At 34.6% G+C, this 18,138-nt stretch overlaps 1 pseudogene; it reads right to left on the bottom strand.

The window, feature by feature from the left end:
- Positions 1 to 1,255: 1,255 nt before the first annotated feature.
- LOC132114133 (septin-8-B-like) lies at positions 1,256 to 17,151 on the bottom strand (annotated as a pseudogene).
- Between the last annotated feature and the right edge of the window lie 987 nt (positions 17,152 to 18,138).

Consider the following 18,138-nt stretch of genomic DNA (forward strand, 5'->3'; position numbering starts at 1 on the left):
TCAGGACCAGTGACCAGTCAGAGTAAGATAGAAACCGCTTATGCAGAGACTTGTGAAAGTTTTTTTTTTCCATTTCCACCATGGCCTTATGATGCCTTTTTAACTGTTATCAAGGGTATTTCAGTATGTGTAATTGACTGTTAGAGATGACCGATAGAGAATTGTTGTGTTGACTTTTGGGTAAGAATGCAGACTCTGTATTTCTTAAATGCCGCTGACTCTGAGTCACATGAGCAACACATTTTCAACAGAACAATAAACAGAATGAACATAAGCTGGGTTCCCTCATTTCATATTTCAGTACGGTTTTGTCCTGATGTTTAAAGTGTAGGCTGGTTAAAGTGTAAATGAATACTTGTTAGAAAAGACTGTAAAACATTCAGTACAAGCACCACTCACTAATAACACACCCAATCTGCAAATGCATCTCTTGTTTAGGAGAATTCAGCAATAACTGGTGGTTTAAGTACTTTTGGGATTTGGTTAAGTACACATTGCAATCCTTTGGCAAAAGCCACTAAGTCTTCTAGTTCAGTACCTCTTTGAGGTCAAGGAATATTCAGACCAAAGCCTCAAGAAGCTACAAAATAGACCTATGCAAAAGTAAAACAAAACCAAATTAGTTTATTTTTACTGAAAAAATATACATTTGCATTTGTGTAGGAGAGGTAAGCCATAACATAAGCAGAGATATCCAACATTTAAAATTATTATAATTATACTGCAAAACAATTAATTTTGTGCAGTACTTTTCTATCTGGTAAAACTGTTTAGAGAAAAATTTATTACAAAAATGATGTATAATCGAAATTATATGTTAAAAGTGCAGTTAATCATAGTCAGGTTGTGTATTAATATTAAGACAATGACAAAGTTAACTGGTTTTAATCAAAACAATACAACGTTAAACAGAACTTCATGTTTACTTAATGAGATAGTTCATCTACAATTTAAATTCTGTCATCATTTATTTACTAACATGTCATTTTAAACCCTTATTTTTTCTTCTGCGGAACACACTAAAATATTTTGCTTAAGTTCCATTTTATGGAAAAAAATATCTTCTCAAAATATTGTGTTATGTTCCACAAAAGAAAGTAAGTCATATAAGTTTGGAAGAAAATGAGGTTGAATAAATAATAATAAAAAATCAAGTACAGATCAGTGGATCATCACAGTCCAGTGTGGTGTCTGATATGTATCGCATTACAGGTTGAACTGTGTAAATTACAAACACACTTCATCTGGGGGCATAAACGCATGCTGATCTGACAGCTGGCAGTAACACGCAACTAGTGTCATCAGCAATCTCTTTATAATTAAACATTCCAAGATCTTGTCTGCTTTATTGAAGCTCTTCTTTCCCAGCATCCTCTGCCTGGGCTTTAGAGCCCAGAAGATGGTCAGCCAACACAGAAAATCAAAAAGACCTCAGACGCTTGTGAATGCAGACACAGATCAGTCTCATTCACAGATGGGGACTACCAGAGATGGAAACAGATATGGGAAAGAAAGGAAGGAGGAGTAGGTATGTTTTCTTCTCTTTGTCTTTTTTGAAGGAAGAAGAGCTTTGTAAAGTCTGTAGGGTTTCAGCAGCCACTCTCCTCCTGGTGAAGCTGTTCATCTCCTCCTCCAAATCTCTTATCTTCTCGTTTCAGCATCTCAAATCTTTCATGCTTGGAATACAGAACAATGGTTAATTTACTTATCTTTTATTTTATTTTTTGTTTTATTATTTCAATATAAAAAAAAATAAATTCCATTATTATTTAACCAAATAACAGCACTAGTTTATTATGCTGAGATACTAAATGCAATTGCAACAATTGTGTGTATTTATGAATTTACTATTAATAAGAGCTCATTTTATTGTATTATATTATTTACATTTGAATAAAAGGTGACACTTTTGAAGATTGTTTTATTTCATATTTTAATATTTAATTAAATGCATTATTAATTAATGAAGAGTTAATTAATTTGGTTTTATTAATTAATAAAAACCTGCAGATACTATATATAAAAAAAGTGTTAATATTTAAAAGGTGACAAGAATTTAAAGTTTTTATTTTATTCAATAAAAATACGTATTTAGCATTTTTATTTTTACAATTGTATACATTTAAAAGTATTTAAATATTTTAGTTTTTAATAAAAAGTGAAAAGTATTTACATTTTCTCTTTTTTATTATTTTTCTCCAAAGCAGTTATAATGTAATTTAACATGACCATTTATATTAAATTAAGGCTTGTACGAATATACTTTTGTCCTGAGTTAATACCAAAATAATGTCAAATCCAGTGATTCTTACCTCACTCTCCTCTTTTAGTTCTGCTTCTGTCTCCTTTACTTTGCTGACAAACATCTGTCTCTTCTGCTCCTCCTTGAGTTATAGCGCACTAATAAATTCTCTCCTCTTGGCCACATATGTTTCCTGCAGACTGTGTGTGAGGACATATGACTATGATAATACAATTTAGAATGAATTTACTGCCTCTTTTGTTACATGGTCTTCTTGAAAACAAGTACACAGTAAATTTACCAGTGTTGATTTTCCAGTGTTACAATAAAGTGTTAAAATAAAGTGTTGGATCAACACTGAACAGAATGGGTCTAACACCAGAAGTGTCAGGTTTCAAATAAGAGTTGGTGTTAGGTCCGTGTATCTTTTGGTCATTTGATTTTCTATTTAAAAATAAATAAAGATAAATGAGAAACGGTTTGATTTTCGTTTTTTCGTTTTGTTTAAGAAACGCAAAACGAAAATGTTGCTGGATTTTTCGTATTTTTGTTTGTGGGTAAAAAATGAGATTATGCTTTAATATTTGTTTGAATGTGTGGGCGGCGCTGAAACGCCCCTTTCATCCCTTCTGTACTGCACCGACAAGCGGCAACCGCAAGCTCAGTTCATTTTCACCAGGAGAGAAGCGGCAGACAGCAGAGCATATTAATCCCGCGGATTCTATACTAGTGGTGCTTGCAAGATAAAATAATAATAATAACAATAATAATTAATTAATTAATTAAATTAATAATAAAATAAAAAATAATATTATAATTTTCCAGCTGCTGCATGTTATTGACAAAGCAGACTTGACAACTTTATTTTAATTATTTTAATTTTTATTTATTTTATTCTAGGCCATTCATAAAAAAAATATAAAATAGGAAAAACCCAACCCCACATTTATAATAAAATTTATATTAAAATAAGTTAAGTTTTCCCCATAATTAGTCTACTTTAAATGTTTTAATTATAGGCTATAGGCTACTTAGAATTATGAACTGAATTCACGAATTCTGTAGATGACAGTATGAATATAGTGATGGTGTGACATCATTACAGATAATGAGTTCAGACGGGAAACACTGCACCTCTCCTTGGTTTCATTTGAATTACATAGGCCTTAATATAAAATTATTATTATTATTTTTCTATTTAAATTGATTATTTTAAAAGTAGACATGTCCAGCTAGACATGGTTCGTCTGATGCATGAGCCTGGTTCATTTCTGACGTTTCAGAAAGAAGTTAATGTAGACCGAGATGGCAGAAAGCACATCGTGTTGAGTTTTGTAAGGTTTTCGTGTTATTTAGGGTGTTTTACGATCCAAACTGACGGAGCTGAAGCTCTTTCCCCTGTTTTCGGGATGGAAGGTGTGGATCGGGATCCGCCGATCAGAGAAGTGCAGCAGACTACACTAGCTACAAGATAAAGCTTCAGTTGCTGTTGTTTGTAATAGCAAATGAAAACATAGGCTACTTGTGAGGTTTTTCTTAAATAGGTATAGAATAAAATTAGTAGGCTAAAAATCCGCATATTTCATGTCATTGTAGATCATATAGGCCTACAGTAAAATTCAAATGTCATTGAATAAATTAATTTCTGTTTGGTCAAAAAAAATGTATATATATATATATATATATATATATATATATATATATATATATATATATATATAAAGCTTGCAAGCACCACTAGTATAATATGCTCTGCTGTCTGCCGCTTCTCTCCTGGTGAAAATGAACTGAGCTTGCGGTTGCCGCTTGTCGGTGCAGTACAGAAGGGATGAAAGGGGCGTTTCAGCGCCGCCCACACATTCAAACAAATATTAAAGCATAATCTCATTTTTTACCCACAAACAAAAATACGAAAAATGCAGCTAAATTTTCGTTTTCCGTTTCTTAAACAAAACGAAAAAACGAAAATCAAACCGTTTCTCATTTATCTTTATTTATTTTTAAATAGAAAATCAAATGACCAAAATATACACGGACCGTGTTATTTTACATAGTTGCAAACGCCAACTCTCATTCAGAGTTAATCAAGCCACACCTCCATTAACGTGCAGACAGACGTCATTTTTTTATCGAAACAGACCACATGCGTACGCCATTTTACTTCGCTGGAAGAGTCGTGGTAAGTCTTTAAATTTAATGTTATAATACAGATACAGACTGTAAATTTATTCTAATTCATAATTTGTATATAATCATTATAATTCAATCACAGATAATTATAATAATGATTGAGAAAGCCACCGAGCTCTGACATTTGCTTTTTGTAAATTCATCCTGTGTCATGCCCCTTTATCAACGAATTAAAGCTTTGAATGTAACTTAACGTTAGTAGTTTCGTCTGTCATCTCGCGTGTCGCACACAGCAGTCATTTTTATTGATTAAAGTCTAATCGTGTTCTTTTCAAAATGAGTCTAAAGTCACGCGCGCGCGCCATTTTACAGCGAGCCCTACTTGATTTTACAGGTGAACTGGCACGTGCAATTTCTGCAGTCTTCTAACGTTAACAGAAAATGTATATATCAATATGGTTATTGGCCTAAAAAAGATTGTTCAGATTTTGTTTTTAAGATTCGGCTTGGATTTCTGCTGATCGTTGACCATGCTTCTGGGACCTTCATGGTTTTGAACTGTGGTAACTTAATGATACGTTTTAATGTTTGAGCAGAATTATATGATTTGTGTTTTTATACAGTCTATGGTCACACGTGATTAACGTTAGTTTAATTATTTTAGTGAATTAAAGTACTCTATTACATTTTAAGGAGCAAAAAAAATGTAATATGTGTTTTTGTATTAACAAAGTTGTTGAATATATTGCTGTCTCATTTCGGAGGCTGCGTCCCCCGGAGATCGCATTTGAAGGCTGCATACGTCATCGGGGAAGTCTCATTTGTAGGGCTGCAACTAACGATTATTTTGATAATCGATTAATCTGTCGATTATTTTTTCGATTAATCGGTTTATGTACTTATATTTTAGTTTTTTCCATTTTTTCCCCAAGTAAATTATTAATAAATGGTCTTTATCATTCAGCATAGATTTAAGAGATTTTAACCATTTTGCACTGTCATATCCTCATCAAAAATATACCTGGAGTTGTTTTATTGTGTTAGTAATCCTTTGTCGAACTCTTCTGCAATCAGAACACTGACCCATACTCTAGCAAATTTCACAAGGAGATTTCAAATAATGTTTTCACCATGGCAGTCCTTAGAGCTCCTAAAGTAGTTTAACATCCTGAACAAAGCTTATTAAGGAATCTTTCAGAACATATTTTCACGAAGAATAAGGATAAAACAGAATAAAATTGCAGTGCATTGTATTTTATTATTTACTGGGAAACAGCTTTATAGCTTTTGCTGTGAAATTGTAAACAATCCTTCAAAAAAAGTGCCAATGGCATGAAACCTGAATGGAACTCACAATTTAAAGTAAAATCCATCAGAAGGTTGTCCAGAAAAAAAAATAGGACACACACAAAAAACCTGCTGTGTGAAAAAGAGCAGTGAATACTTAGAAAAAAAAGTGCATTTCAAATATCTACATTTACCTCTCTCATTCAGTCATAATTAGGCTGCACGACTGAATTTTGAACTGGTAAACGACAAACTGATCACAGAACATGTTTGTAAAGCTTTAAATGTTAACTGTTAAAAAGCAATGTTCTCAGCTTTTACGACTAAACATTTGCAAACAACATTGTACTGGAGAATCTGCACAAATAAAAGTCTTAGGGGCCGTTCACATATCGTGCCTAAAAACGCGTGGAAAACGCTAGGCGCGCCGCTTTCTCCTTCTTTCCAAAGCGCTCGCGCAGAAGCGCCCCTGAGGCGTCTGCCTTTGCTAAGCAACCATGACGTGCTCTCTCCTTGAAGACGAGGAAATTTCAGCAAAGGATAAATGGATTTGCAGCTCAAAAAATTGCTTGCAGTAGCTCTGCTACTAAATTTATTTCAAAATGGAAATCCATATACAGCTATGATCAGCTGTTCCTTTCATCTTGACTGAGCTTTTAACGTTGTTACGGGAAAGGATGAAGCTGATTGGTTAGTTCTTGTCACATGACCCGCGGTGCGGTTGCGGCATTCTGAAAAGTTTAAATGTTTTTAACTCGATGCGGTGCGGTGTTGGAAATAACGAACTTGAGCGCGCAAAAGACGCGATATGTGAACGTCCCCTTAAACAGTGCAGTAGTGCAGAGTTTACAGGTTACTCTTCTTTTTTAAAGGCTCAATGTAAAGTACTCCCACATCACGCTGAATGCTGCAGACATAGACATCATATGATGTCTATGGCTGCAGAGACGCTGCTCGGGAAGCACGTGACATAAAACAAGGCCAGCTATTGGCTATTCGCTACTTCTCCTGTTGTACTGGCTGAGTAAAACCTCCGGTGGCTCATTACTGCCACACTTTGGTCACCGCAGATTTGAAATATGCACGAAATGAGCCGCTTACGGCAAATAAAACTTATTTAGCAACGAATCGATGACTAAATTAGTTGACAACTATTTTAATAATCGATTTTAATCGATTAAATCGATTCGTTGTTTCAGCTCTACTCATTTGAGAAAAGTGGACAACTTCGACAATTAAAACCAATTTACAACATATATTTTTATGTAAAATGTATCGGCAATAATGAAGTTTGACCATTGGGGCGCTGTACGTAGCGTAAAACTGTATTGCAAGTCTTTCCGGATACAATAGATGAAGAAACCGCGCGCTTATTTAGACTGCAGGAGGAGGAGAGTGTGAAAGTTTACACGGAGACGAAAATGGTATCATTTCTCAAAAGTTCCCGTTTTGTCTTGTAAATGAGGGGTTATAACAGATAAAAAGTTAACCTATTTCGATTTAATTGGTGTCTTTGCCGTTTTGATAAATTATGAAAGTTGTTTTGATATTTTTATTGTTTCAAATTGAGTCTGTGTTTGTAGCAAACCAGTAAGATGTGTTTTTTCCTCTACAAGCCAGGAGTTCAGGTGCTTAATCACAATGATTGTCAAAGCACAATTTCGGAATAGGAAGAAATTCATAAAAATCTCAGAGGCGTGCTTTGATTTATTTCTAGCAGAGGGTGAGTGATATTTAATATCATAATAATTAAATCTATATGTTTTTTTATATCTTTGTCAAATTATGAATAAAACTTGACTAAAATTGGTAAATGTTTTGTTTTGCAGTGAAAGAGAAGTTCTCAATTCCTGACGACCTTGCTGTTACAGTTACAGTTACAGATGAAACTGGTACAGAGGTGGATAAAGATGTGTTTCCTGATCTAATGTCCACCAGTGGGTTGGTTTTAGTCATAAATGAGTTGACTGACATTGGTGAGTGAAAACAGAACCTGCTGAATGATCTGTATCTGGTACTGGTAGTGGAGTATCTGGTATCTGGTACTGGAGTACTGGTAGTGTTTTAATATGTTCAGTGTTCAAAATATTGTAGGTGTACAACAATGTATTTCTAAAAAGTAAACAAATGGCAAGGGTCATATTCAGTCTTTTTATTTCAACAACCAATGTCCTGGATTTAAAAATTCTCATTTCTATTTTTTAATTCTGTATTTATATATACTAACATGACATCTATTAACCCCAGTTTTAACGTTAACAGGATCTTCCACACCTCAGTCTTCAGTCAGCTTGGATACAGATACACTGTCTCTAACTTCAAAAAGCAGTGAAGAGAGTGACTGGTTTAGTCCAAAACGATTCAGAAAGGATGATGATGTGGCATCACAACGAGCACAGGCCAGAGATGTGAGTCCCAGTAGCCTTACACAGACACTGGGTGTTTTACTCATCATGATATTCAGTTTCATTAAGGTTTTTTTTTTATCCCCATATATATTGGTAATATTTTTTAGATCAGGGTCATGTTTAATGGTAATTTAGATATTACTGCACTATCTTCTCTCATAATAGTATCTGTTAATAATCCTCTCCTTTTTTTATAGCTGATAAATCAAATTCCACAGACAAGACCAGGTGGAGGAAATGTGCTTAAGGAGTTTGAAGATACAGGCACAATTAGTGATGACACGAGAAAAGTGATGGTGAACATCTTAGTTGCACACATGATGGAGACCGAAGGGTAATTATAAAAAATATAATTCGTTTCATGCATTATTCAGTTTGTTAGTGATTTTGATGCTCTATAGATTGTGAAGTAGATAAATGTAGTTGGGTGATACAAATTTGTGCAAATTGTCCAAATTTTTCTTTTCTTTTTTTTCCCCTAAACGTTAGTTTAATTAAATTTTTTAAACATTTCCTATCAGCGTAAAGTAACATTGAGTGTTCCAATTCTTCAGAATGGTCCCACATCGACTTACCAAACAGAAGTATGGATTGGGAATTATCACCTTGTTTCCCTCACTCAAAGATCCCCAAGGAAGGACTGGATATGTCATTATCACTGATCGGACATTCAATATTTTGTGCTCAGTTGGAAATGTCTAAAGATGTTTTCATTTTTAATTAAGGGTTAAATTAAGAATTTGTGTCATTTCAACAGGAACATTTCTATGATGGCCAAAAAAACACTGGATTCTTGTCATGGCGCCTCAAGACAGTACAAAGGGGGACAAGACCTTCTGGAAATAAGGACGATCCAAAAACAGAAGAAAAGGGAGGTCCTTTGCTTGACAGACAGCTATGTTACCAAGAACATGAGCTAGATAATGATCAAAGTGTAGAGGCCATCTCTTTGATGAATCATACAAGTGAACGTGAGGTCATCATGCAGAAGATGAAGGCAACGTTTGAATACAGACAGCGCCTTGTCCATGATCCAGAGGGATCCACCACCATTCTCTCTGTTTTTCCTCGATTCCTGGACACTAAAGGATTGGTATGGATTTTCTTTCATTTTTTACTAAAATTGAAATGTTAGCATCAGAGAACTGTCAAATGGTCTGCATTGTTGAAACTGACCACATTATTGTAATCACAATATATTGTAATTTCTTTGTGTTTTCTTCAAACTGCTTCAGATTCTTCAGGACTTCACACTCCTCTTTGGGTCAGAAACTGCTTCCAGACTTTTGGAAAGGTGGCCGACAGTTTTCAAAGCAAAGGTTATCAAACTAGGAGAAACCTTGACTTCCACTCCACTGCTGAAAAGATTACTGTCATCTGCCAAACAGAGCAAAGAAAGCAGCGAGGCACAGGGTTCCCCAGGTGAAACTTCCAATGACTTTGCAGTGAAATTATACTATATATACTCATTTTTGTGTAGATATTTAACAAAGTTATTTATTTTTTTCTTCAGAGTGGGACAGTGATGTATCATCCTTCCTTCTACTTTTGCATCTCCTATCACCCCAGGCTTCAGGAAGAAAGAAAATCCAAAGGATCAGTATTTCACAGACTATTGACCATCTGGTGGTGTTTCACAAAGTAGGTATCTGGTACACTGGTGCCACAATACAAGGGCTATAAGTGTTACACTTGGAATTGATTCAGTAATTTCTTCATCTTATTTTTTACTATTAGATAAACTGTAAAATGATAAATGTAAAATTAATCTAAATCTGATCTAAATCTAAACTAAAATTAACAGTTGTTCGTGCATGTACTGTTTTGATTTGGAGTGCTTCCCGGTCTTTATGATGTGTAATTAAGCTAAAAAGTCGCAAATAAATTTTAACTGATAAAGCTGTTCTTATTAATTTATCATTATTATTCATAGACTTAATTTTTACCCATTTAGGCATGCAGGAGTATACAGGAACACCTTGAGCTGGAAGAGAATCGTCAGCCATACATTCTTGCCTCAGGGAGCAGCAAGGAAGCCATCAGTCACTACTTCATTGCGGTGGATAAAAAGCTCATCCCCTGTCAAGAATCCTCTTCACTGGCTGCCATTGATGAACTCTTCAAGGTTCATTTTGTTTTCAGTCTCAGTTATGATCCTCCACTCAAAAATTTGTACACTTTTCTCCAGACTACAGTGTACAAAATTGATGTTGGCACTACAAGTGAGAGCCCGAGAGTAAAGGAGCTTAGAGCTAAGTTTTTGAATGATGTTTAGATGCTATGTCTGTAAATCACTGTTTGCTACAATAGCTAAATTAATTCGGCACCTAAAACTTGTACATGGTTTATATCCTGGTAAGAAATTTGGTCTGGTTTGTGATCAGGATGGTTGTTCCTTGCAATTTAAAAGTTATGAAGGGTTTAGAAAACATTTAACTAGATTTCATTTGAGGGCTGTAGCATCAAGCAGTGGAATTGTATCTTTACAAAATCAACAAGCTCCAGATCTCAATGAAGCAGTATCACTTGTTGTGTCTGACACAGAGCAAAGATTACATAATGATGCGAGTTTGCTTCAATGTTCTTCTGTTTCAAGGGATAGTTCGAGGGAAAGGTGTGCATCAATAATAGCCAAATTACAGGGCAATGGTGTTGCAAACAGTGTAATCATGTCAGTTGTTGAAAGCATGGAGGATTTTGTTAATGATTTCCATACAAGTTTAAGGGAAAATGTTTTAAATGTTGTGCCTGTTGACAGCACAAGTAGAAGTTCAGTTGAAGAAGTTTTTAATGGTTTTAATAATCCATTCTCTGATTTTAATACTGATACAAAATGGAGAAAATATTTCAGTGAGAAATGGGGGGTTGTTGAACCTATTGAAATACACTTAGGTGTCAGATACGATTCAAGAAGAAATAAAATCTCTGGGATGTATGAACAGACAACAGTAAATGACACTTTCATATATATCCCTCTTCTGAAGACTCTTGAGTTCATTTTTAGGAATGATAAAGTGTGTAATCTTATCCAAGAGGAACGGCAAAGTGACATGTATTGTGATTTTTGTGATGGACAGTATTACAAAAAACATCCTTTGTACTCCATCCACAGCAATGCACTTTAGATCCAAATTTACTATGATGATTTTGAAACAGCGAACCCATTAGGTTCTAAAGCAGGAGTTCATAAACTTGGCTGTTTATATTTTGTACTTCGTAACCTGCCAGCACACATTAACTCTTCCTTAATGAACATGCATCTAATTTCTTTATTCCATTCTGAAGATGGAAAAAAGTATGGCATGGACAAAATACTTGGCCCATTGGTTGATGATGTGAAAGTACTTGAGAAGAGGGGAATGATGGTGTCATTTTCTGAGGAGCCCATCTTTGGTACTATTTCGCAAATTACTGGTGATAACCTAGGTCTAAATAGTATTCTTGGTTATGTTGAATCTTTTTCTGCAAAACATTACTGCAGACTCTGTCTCACTGACAAGGTGTTAGCACAGGAAGTATTTAGTGAGGATGACCCACGGATGATATTGCGTAATAGAAATCTAAATGAGGAGCATTACAAGTATCTTGCTGACAACCCCAATGAAAACTCCTGTTATGGTGTTAAAAGAAATTCTATACTCCATACCTTGACTTACTTTAATGTATCTGAGAACTTTGTGCTGGATATTATGCATGATATCCTGGAGGGAGTTGCACAGTATGAAGTGAAACTGCTTTTTGAATATATGAGTTGCAATCTAATTTCTGGCGATTCCATTCCTCAAAGATTGTATGCCTTCAACTATGGCTTTTTAGAAAGAAATAACCGCCCAACCAAGGTCAACCTTCAACAAGCAGGAAACAACATTGGTCTCAATGCAAGTCAGACGTGGTGTCTCATTAAGAACATCCCTCTCATATTTGGAGATGTAGTCCCAGTGGGAGATAAGCACTGGCATTTGATGTTGCTGCTCTTACATATTGTTAATATTATCTTTTCTCCTTGCATCTCTGAAGGAATGATAAAAAATTTTTGAAGCATCTGATAAAAGAGCATCATCAGTTGTTTAAGGATTTGTATCCTAGGAATCTAATTCCAAAACACCACCTTATGATTCACTACCCTGAATGCATCAGACAAATTGGCCCATTGATTCATGTATGGACCATGAGGTATGAGGCAAAACACAGGTTTTTTAAGAAAAATCTAAAAAATTTCAAAAACCTGACCAAATCACTTGCAAAAAAACACCAGCTAGCCATTGCCTATCACTGGGAGTCCTGTACTACCATGGGTATTGAGTCTGGCCCTGTTTCAAATGAGCTGTTGTCTGACCTTGAAAACTCTGATTTTATTTCAGAGCAGCTCCAGATTGATATCTCTAGCGAGGTAATGGTCACACCGTGGGTAAAGTGTCAAGGTACTGAGTATCGCAATGGTCTTGTTGTTTTCTTAGAGTTTGTTGATGATGCACCTGTTTTTGGAAAGATTGTTACAATTTTTCAATCAGAGTTTATTGAACACCTTCATGCTTTCAGTGTTGTTGAACAAGAGCACAGTCTTGTACTCAAAAAACCTGAGGAATTGATGTACTACAAGCCATTTGATTTACAAATGTCCAATGGCAATGACCATCTTTTTTACATTACTTGTTATTTGTAATAATTTCATGGCATTTATGGTTTCTTGCTCTGTGCTGAAATAAAGTTTTGAAACCTTGACAGTGATGTTTTCTTCATAGTGAATTTCTAGTTTATTTTAGTTTTTTTTTTAGTAGGTAATGCAGAACCATAAATAACTCCCAAAAAAGTGTTCTATCAACACCAGGATGGTGTAAATTTTGACTCTTTTATACATTGAGTATATTGTGATTTTTCATTTTTTCAAAGTGTCATGTCAACACCGGAATAGTGTAGAATTTTAACTCTGACAGTGTTTGTTTCAAAGCTACACCCAGCTCTGTAACAGTGTTGTTTTTATCTGCATCGGTGTTAATATTTCACTCTCTTAGTGTTCACATTTTAACACTGTATTAGTGTTGCATGAAGCAACACTTTTGAAAGTGTTAAATTAACACTTTGTGGGTGGTTCTCATATATACACTTTCAAAGTGTTGAAAATAACTCCTATGGTGTTGTTTTCCGGATTTCAAATTTACTGTGTAGCGTTATGTAAGACCAACCAGTACAAGCAAGACATTCATGAGCTGTGGAAGTGTGTTGCAGAACCTGAAGGGTTCACTGTCAGGGTCGGTGTCTTTGAAGCCCATCTCCTCCAGTTTTCAGCGGCGGTACAGCTCATAGTGTCTGGCGTGGGTCTGTTTCCTCAGGTCCAACATGTTGACACGAATTAGCATCTCTCTCAGCTTTACAAAGTCACAGTGACTCGTTCTCCACAAAGCCCAGACATCTTAACTTCACTAATAATCTGGTGTAGCTCTCATGATGCCTACAGTAATCAAGACACCATCTGCTGCTTGTTTTGCATTCATATTGACAAGCTACAGGATACACTGTGAGTACCAGCAGAAATTAATGGAAGTAAATATATATTTCAGTGGACACTAAGTATTCAATCATCTGTCACTTTAATCTAAATGGACATACAGTATACTTAATAATGCTTCAATTAATGTCTGAAATAATCATGTCTGTGAGATGCAAATTGATTGTAATTATGATTTCATTTTGAATGCAGACTGTACAATTAGATTGTATGCATTATGTGTAGAAGATAAATTACAATACTAATTTTCACTAGAGGTTGGGGTCACTAAGATTTTGTAATGTTTTTGTAATGTTAACCAAGGCTGCATTTATTTGATCAAAAATGTACTACTGCAAAATACTACAATTTGAAATAACTGTTTCTATTTTAATGTATGTTAAAATGTGATTTATTCCTGTGATGCAAAGCTGAATTTTCAGCATCATTACTCCAGTCTTCAGTGTCACATGATGCGGACTTGCTCAAGAAATATTTCTCATTGTTATCAATGTTGAAAACAGTGGCGCTGCGTAATATATAAATTTTTTCGTTTTTAAAGTTCAAATGAACAGCATTTATCCCAAATGTAACAATGTAAAACCTTTACTGTCACTTTTGATTAATTTTATGCATGCATGCCGAATAATGTATTAATTATGTGCTAGTGCAGCCTTTACTATTCATTTGCATTTGCGCTAAAATATTTCCTGTGTTTATCAGTATATAAAAAGCATTGCCCAATATGTCCATTTTGTCTAACTTAATGTTCTTAAAAGTTATGTTCTAGCATAAACATTTGTATAGGAGCATAAAGTGTGTATCTGTTCTGATCAATAGCAAAATTGTTACAAAACATATCTGATATTCATCATCTGTTGAGAACTGGTAGATCTGAACACCAGTTAACTCATGATCTTGATCTTAAACGTCTGAAGCTCGCTCTTGGATATAGTGTCTTCCTTCACTATGATTGAATAATGTTGACCTGGTTGGGAAGGAAATATATGGATATACATTAATTCAACAATTCTATGTATATAACTTATAATTTCATCCTATATAACATATACTTTCTGAACAATTTATCTTGCTGTCCAGTTTCTTCATGGCAACTAAGTCCAGAGATTTCAGTGAGTGACCGGTGGGAGAAGTAAAAGAGAAGCAGACGTAGATGCGTGAATCGTGATAGTTGTGTAGGGAGCATTTCATTTTAAGCTCTTCTTCAAGGATGTTTTGTTGACCAGCTGATCAGGAAGACTGCCAAAACGCTCATCTCCTCTCTCTGAGAAATTACAACATCAAAAAATTTGATAGTAATGAATAATTGCTGCAAGCGTCTTTGTAAAAGAAAAAAAATTGTTTTCAAAAAAATATTTTAGTGGATTTAATTAAGCAAAAACAATTTTTGTTTGCAGAAATAATAATGGTTTGAGAATCAGTTAAACAGTAAATCTATAAATATACTGAAGTTTACTAATGTAAATATATACAATTACATTTAAATATTAAATCTAGCAAAAATGCATCGATTTGATCATGTGTCAGTAAAGACATTACCTTAGTGCTACTTTTTAAAATATTTTGACCTTTCTATTAATTGAAGAATCCTGTTAAAACAATGTTTCAGTTTTCACAAAGATATTATGCAGCACAACTGTTGTGAACATTGATAATAATTAGAAATTTCCTTCCTGAGCATCAAAGCAGCACATTAGAATGATTTCTGAAGGATCATGTGACACTAAAGAGTGGAGCTTCAGAAAATTCAGATTTGCATCACAGAAAAATATAACATTTTATAATATATTCAAATGAAAACAGTTTAAATTGTAATACCATTTCAAAAATATAATCAGTGCTCCATCACAAATTCATAGTCTGCCCTATTGTGTCTATATGGGAGATACAGATCAAAGAGATGCTGACCCCCCCCCCCCCCCCATGTAACTGAGCATATTGGTATGCATGGAAATTTAGATCGGATTGAAGGCAGTGGTTTATTCCTTTATTATTTATTTATCCGTGATAAATATAAGCAGCACAGCACAGCGGTTATGTTTATATAAATGGATAAATATTAATTCTGCTGTTAAAAAACAAATAAGAAATGTGTAGGAGAGTGGTTATTATGTGCAAACAGTAGTAGTGAGAAACTCTATATTTGTGCAGTGTGCGCATGTCAAAAAAAAAATAAAAATAAATAATCAATTCCGATTTGAAGCGTGTAACATAAACGCACACATCAACCCGATAACTTTATTTAGCGTTCATGTAAACGGGTCATTCCTGGTATGCGGTAACATTTTGGCTTCATAAGTGTTAGAAAAAAATACATGATTTTTATGTATATTTTTATGTAATATTCCACAATGTTAGGGACATAAAGATAGTTATCACAACATGTTAATAATGAAAATGTTAAACAATAATGAGCTTTTCTTTGATATATGCCATCGTATAATTTTTTTATTTTCAAAACAATAACAAAACAATTATTGACTAATAGAAGATTAATAGTCTTAATTATTAAGAACAGGTACTATTTTGTGCCCATTTTTGTCAAAAGCCTGGTAAATAATAATAATAAAAAAAAGTTTTGCTCAAAAACATATATATGCTGTTAGTGCTCCTCACCTCACAAAATAAGACAAAAGTATGCCAAACATTTAACGTTGCTCTGAAATTATTATTTAAAACGACTTGTCTAACAGGGTGGAAATGAGCATAACAGGGTGGAATACCAGTGTTAACAGGTTCTATATTTTCACATGATTTGTATGTATGATTAGAGGCAGTTTAGCCTATAGTCTATAACATAATTAAAACATATTTTGAGTTTTTTATAATTTCATGGTTTATGTTTCTTGTGGAAGTTGATTACTTTGCACTGAGGGCATAATAAAATTGAATGCATACATCAACAAAAAGGTGTGTAAAATGCAAAACAGTATTTAAAATGTCTATTATCTCTTTTAAAGTGATATAGAAGACTTAAATATACAATTTAAGCCATATCTCATAAATATGTGACTAATTTTAGAGAAAATATGAGTAAATAAATCATTGAGACATAAAAGTCACTACATTCGGATTCATCAATAGGAATGAATTGAACCAGAAATTGTGCATGTAAACGTAGCCATTGGGGCACAAAGGACTCTTTAGCCAGTGTTTCTCAGGAACTAAAGGTTTCCACTGCTTTTGCTCTTTAAGTGCTGGGTTAACAAATGCAACAAGTTAAAGGGCATTTTTAAAATCATAAATGAACAGTATTAGGATGATACTATGGCATCAATGCAAAAACGTTACAGACTTGGGATGTAGGCTATGATGACTGAAGCAGCAACCAAAAGAACAAAAGCTGCTTATAAGAACTAAGCTAATCAGCTTGAAATAACTTTGACAGTGGATTTAACCAGAGAAAGACCCCAATGTTAAACTATAAATATAAACTACTAATACCGGTATATGCATCTAGAAATAGTTTCATGACATGCATTATGAAGCATTACAAATTGTGATTTACAGCAGAGCTAAATATAATGCTTTTTTAGTTGTGTACGGAACATGGTTAGTCTACGTTACCCTAGGCACATTGTTTTTCCATTTTTGTAGCATAAACACCATAAAACCGATGAAAGCTTTGGATCTTCGGATTACAACATAATAAAACTTCGGCCTGAAATGCAGATGGACACAGTTTTTGTTTTATCCAGCTGTATTTACTCTATCATTTTTGCAGCTGTAAAACTTCTATCATCCAAGTGAAAGATACCAACTTTCAACTGTGATCAGCTGTGGTCATGTTGATTAGCTCAGCATGAAAAGAGCTTTCCTGCAGCATTTCGGTCCTTGGTAGTGCAACTGAAGCAAACAATCAAACATAGAAAGGCACTGTCAAAAGATCTCCGGTTGTGGACTGTCACAAAATAAGAAAAATAAAATATTCAAAGGCTTTATCAATGCCTAGAAGCACAGTGAAGTCTATTATTAAGAGGTGGGATCCTGAATCAGGATGTTGCTACAAACTGGATGAAAGAGCCAGGAGGAAACTGCTCAGAGAGGCGACCAAGATCAACTCTGAAGCAGTTGCAGGGATTTATGAAAAAGAGTGTTCATTTTGTGCATGTGACAACAATATCACAAATTCTCCACAAATGTGGCTTGTATGGGAGGGTTGCAAGAAGAAAGCCACTCCCCAAGAAAGGCCACATGAAGTTTGAGCTTTGCCAGAACACACCGTGATGATTTTAAAACAGAGGAGACTAAAATTATTTGAGTGGAAGACTGAATTATTTGGCCTCAACACCAAACGAGATGTCTGGCAGAAATCCAATACAGCTCACCATCTAAATAACAGAAATCATACAGTAAAGCACGGAGGTGTAATATCCTGTTATGGGGGTTTCTCTGCAGCAGAGACTGGAGCACTTGTCAGGATAGAAGGAACAATGGATGGGGCAAAAAATGGTCAAATTCTTGAGAAAAATCTGCTGCCCTCTGCCAGAAAGATATCAATGGGAAGAAGGTTTCCAACAAGACAATGACCCAAAGCACACAGCAGAACTGAGCACACAGGGATT

Source organism: Carassius carassius, chromosome 33 (assembly GCF_963082965.1).
Source record: "Carassius carassius chromosome 33, fCarCar2.1, whole genome shotgun sequence".
Lineage (NCBI taxonomy): Eukaryota > Metazoa > Chordata > Actinopteri > Cypriniformes > Cyprinidae > Carassius > Carassius carassius.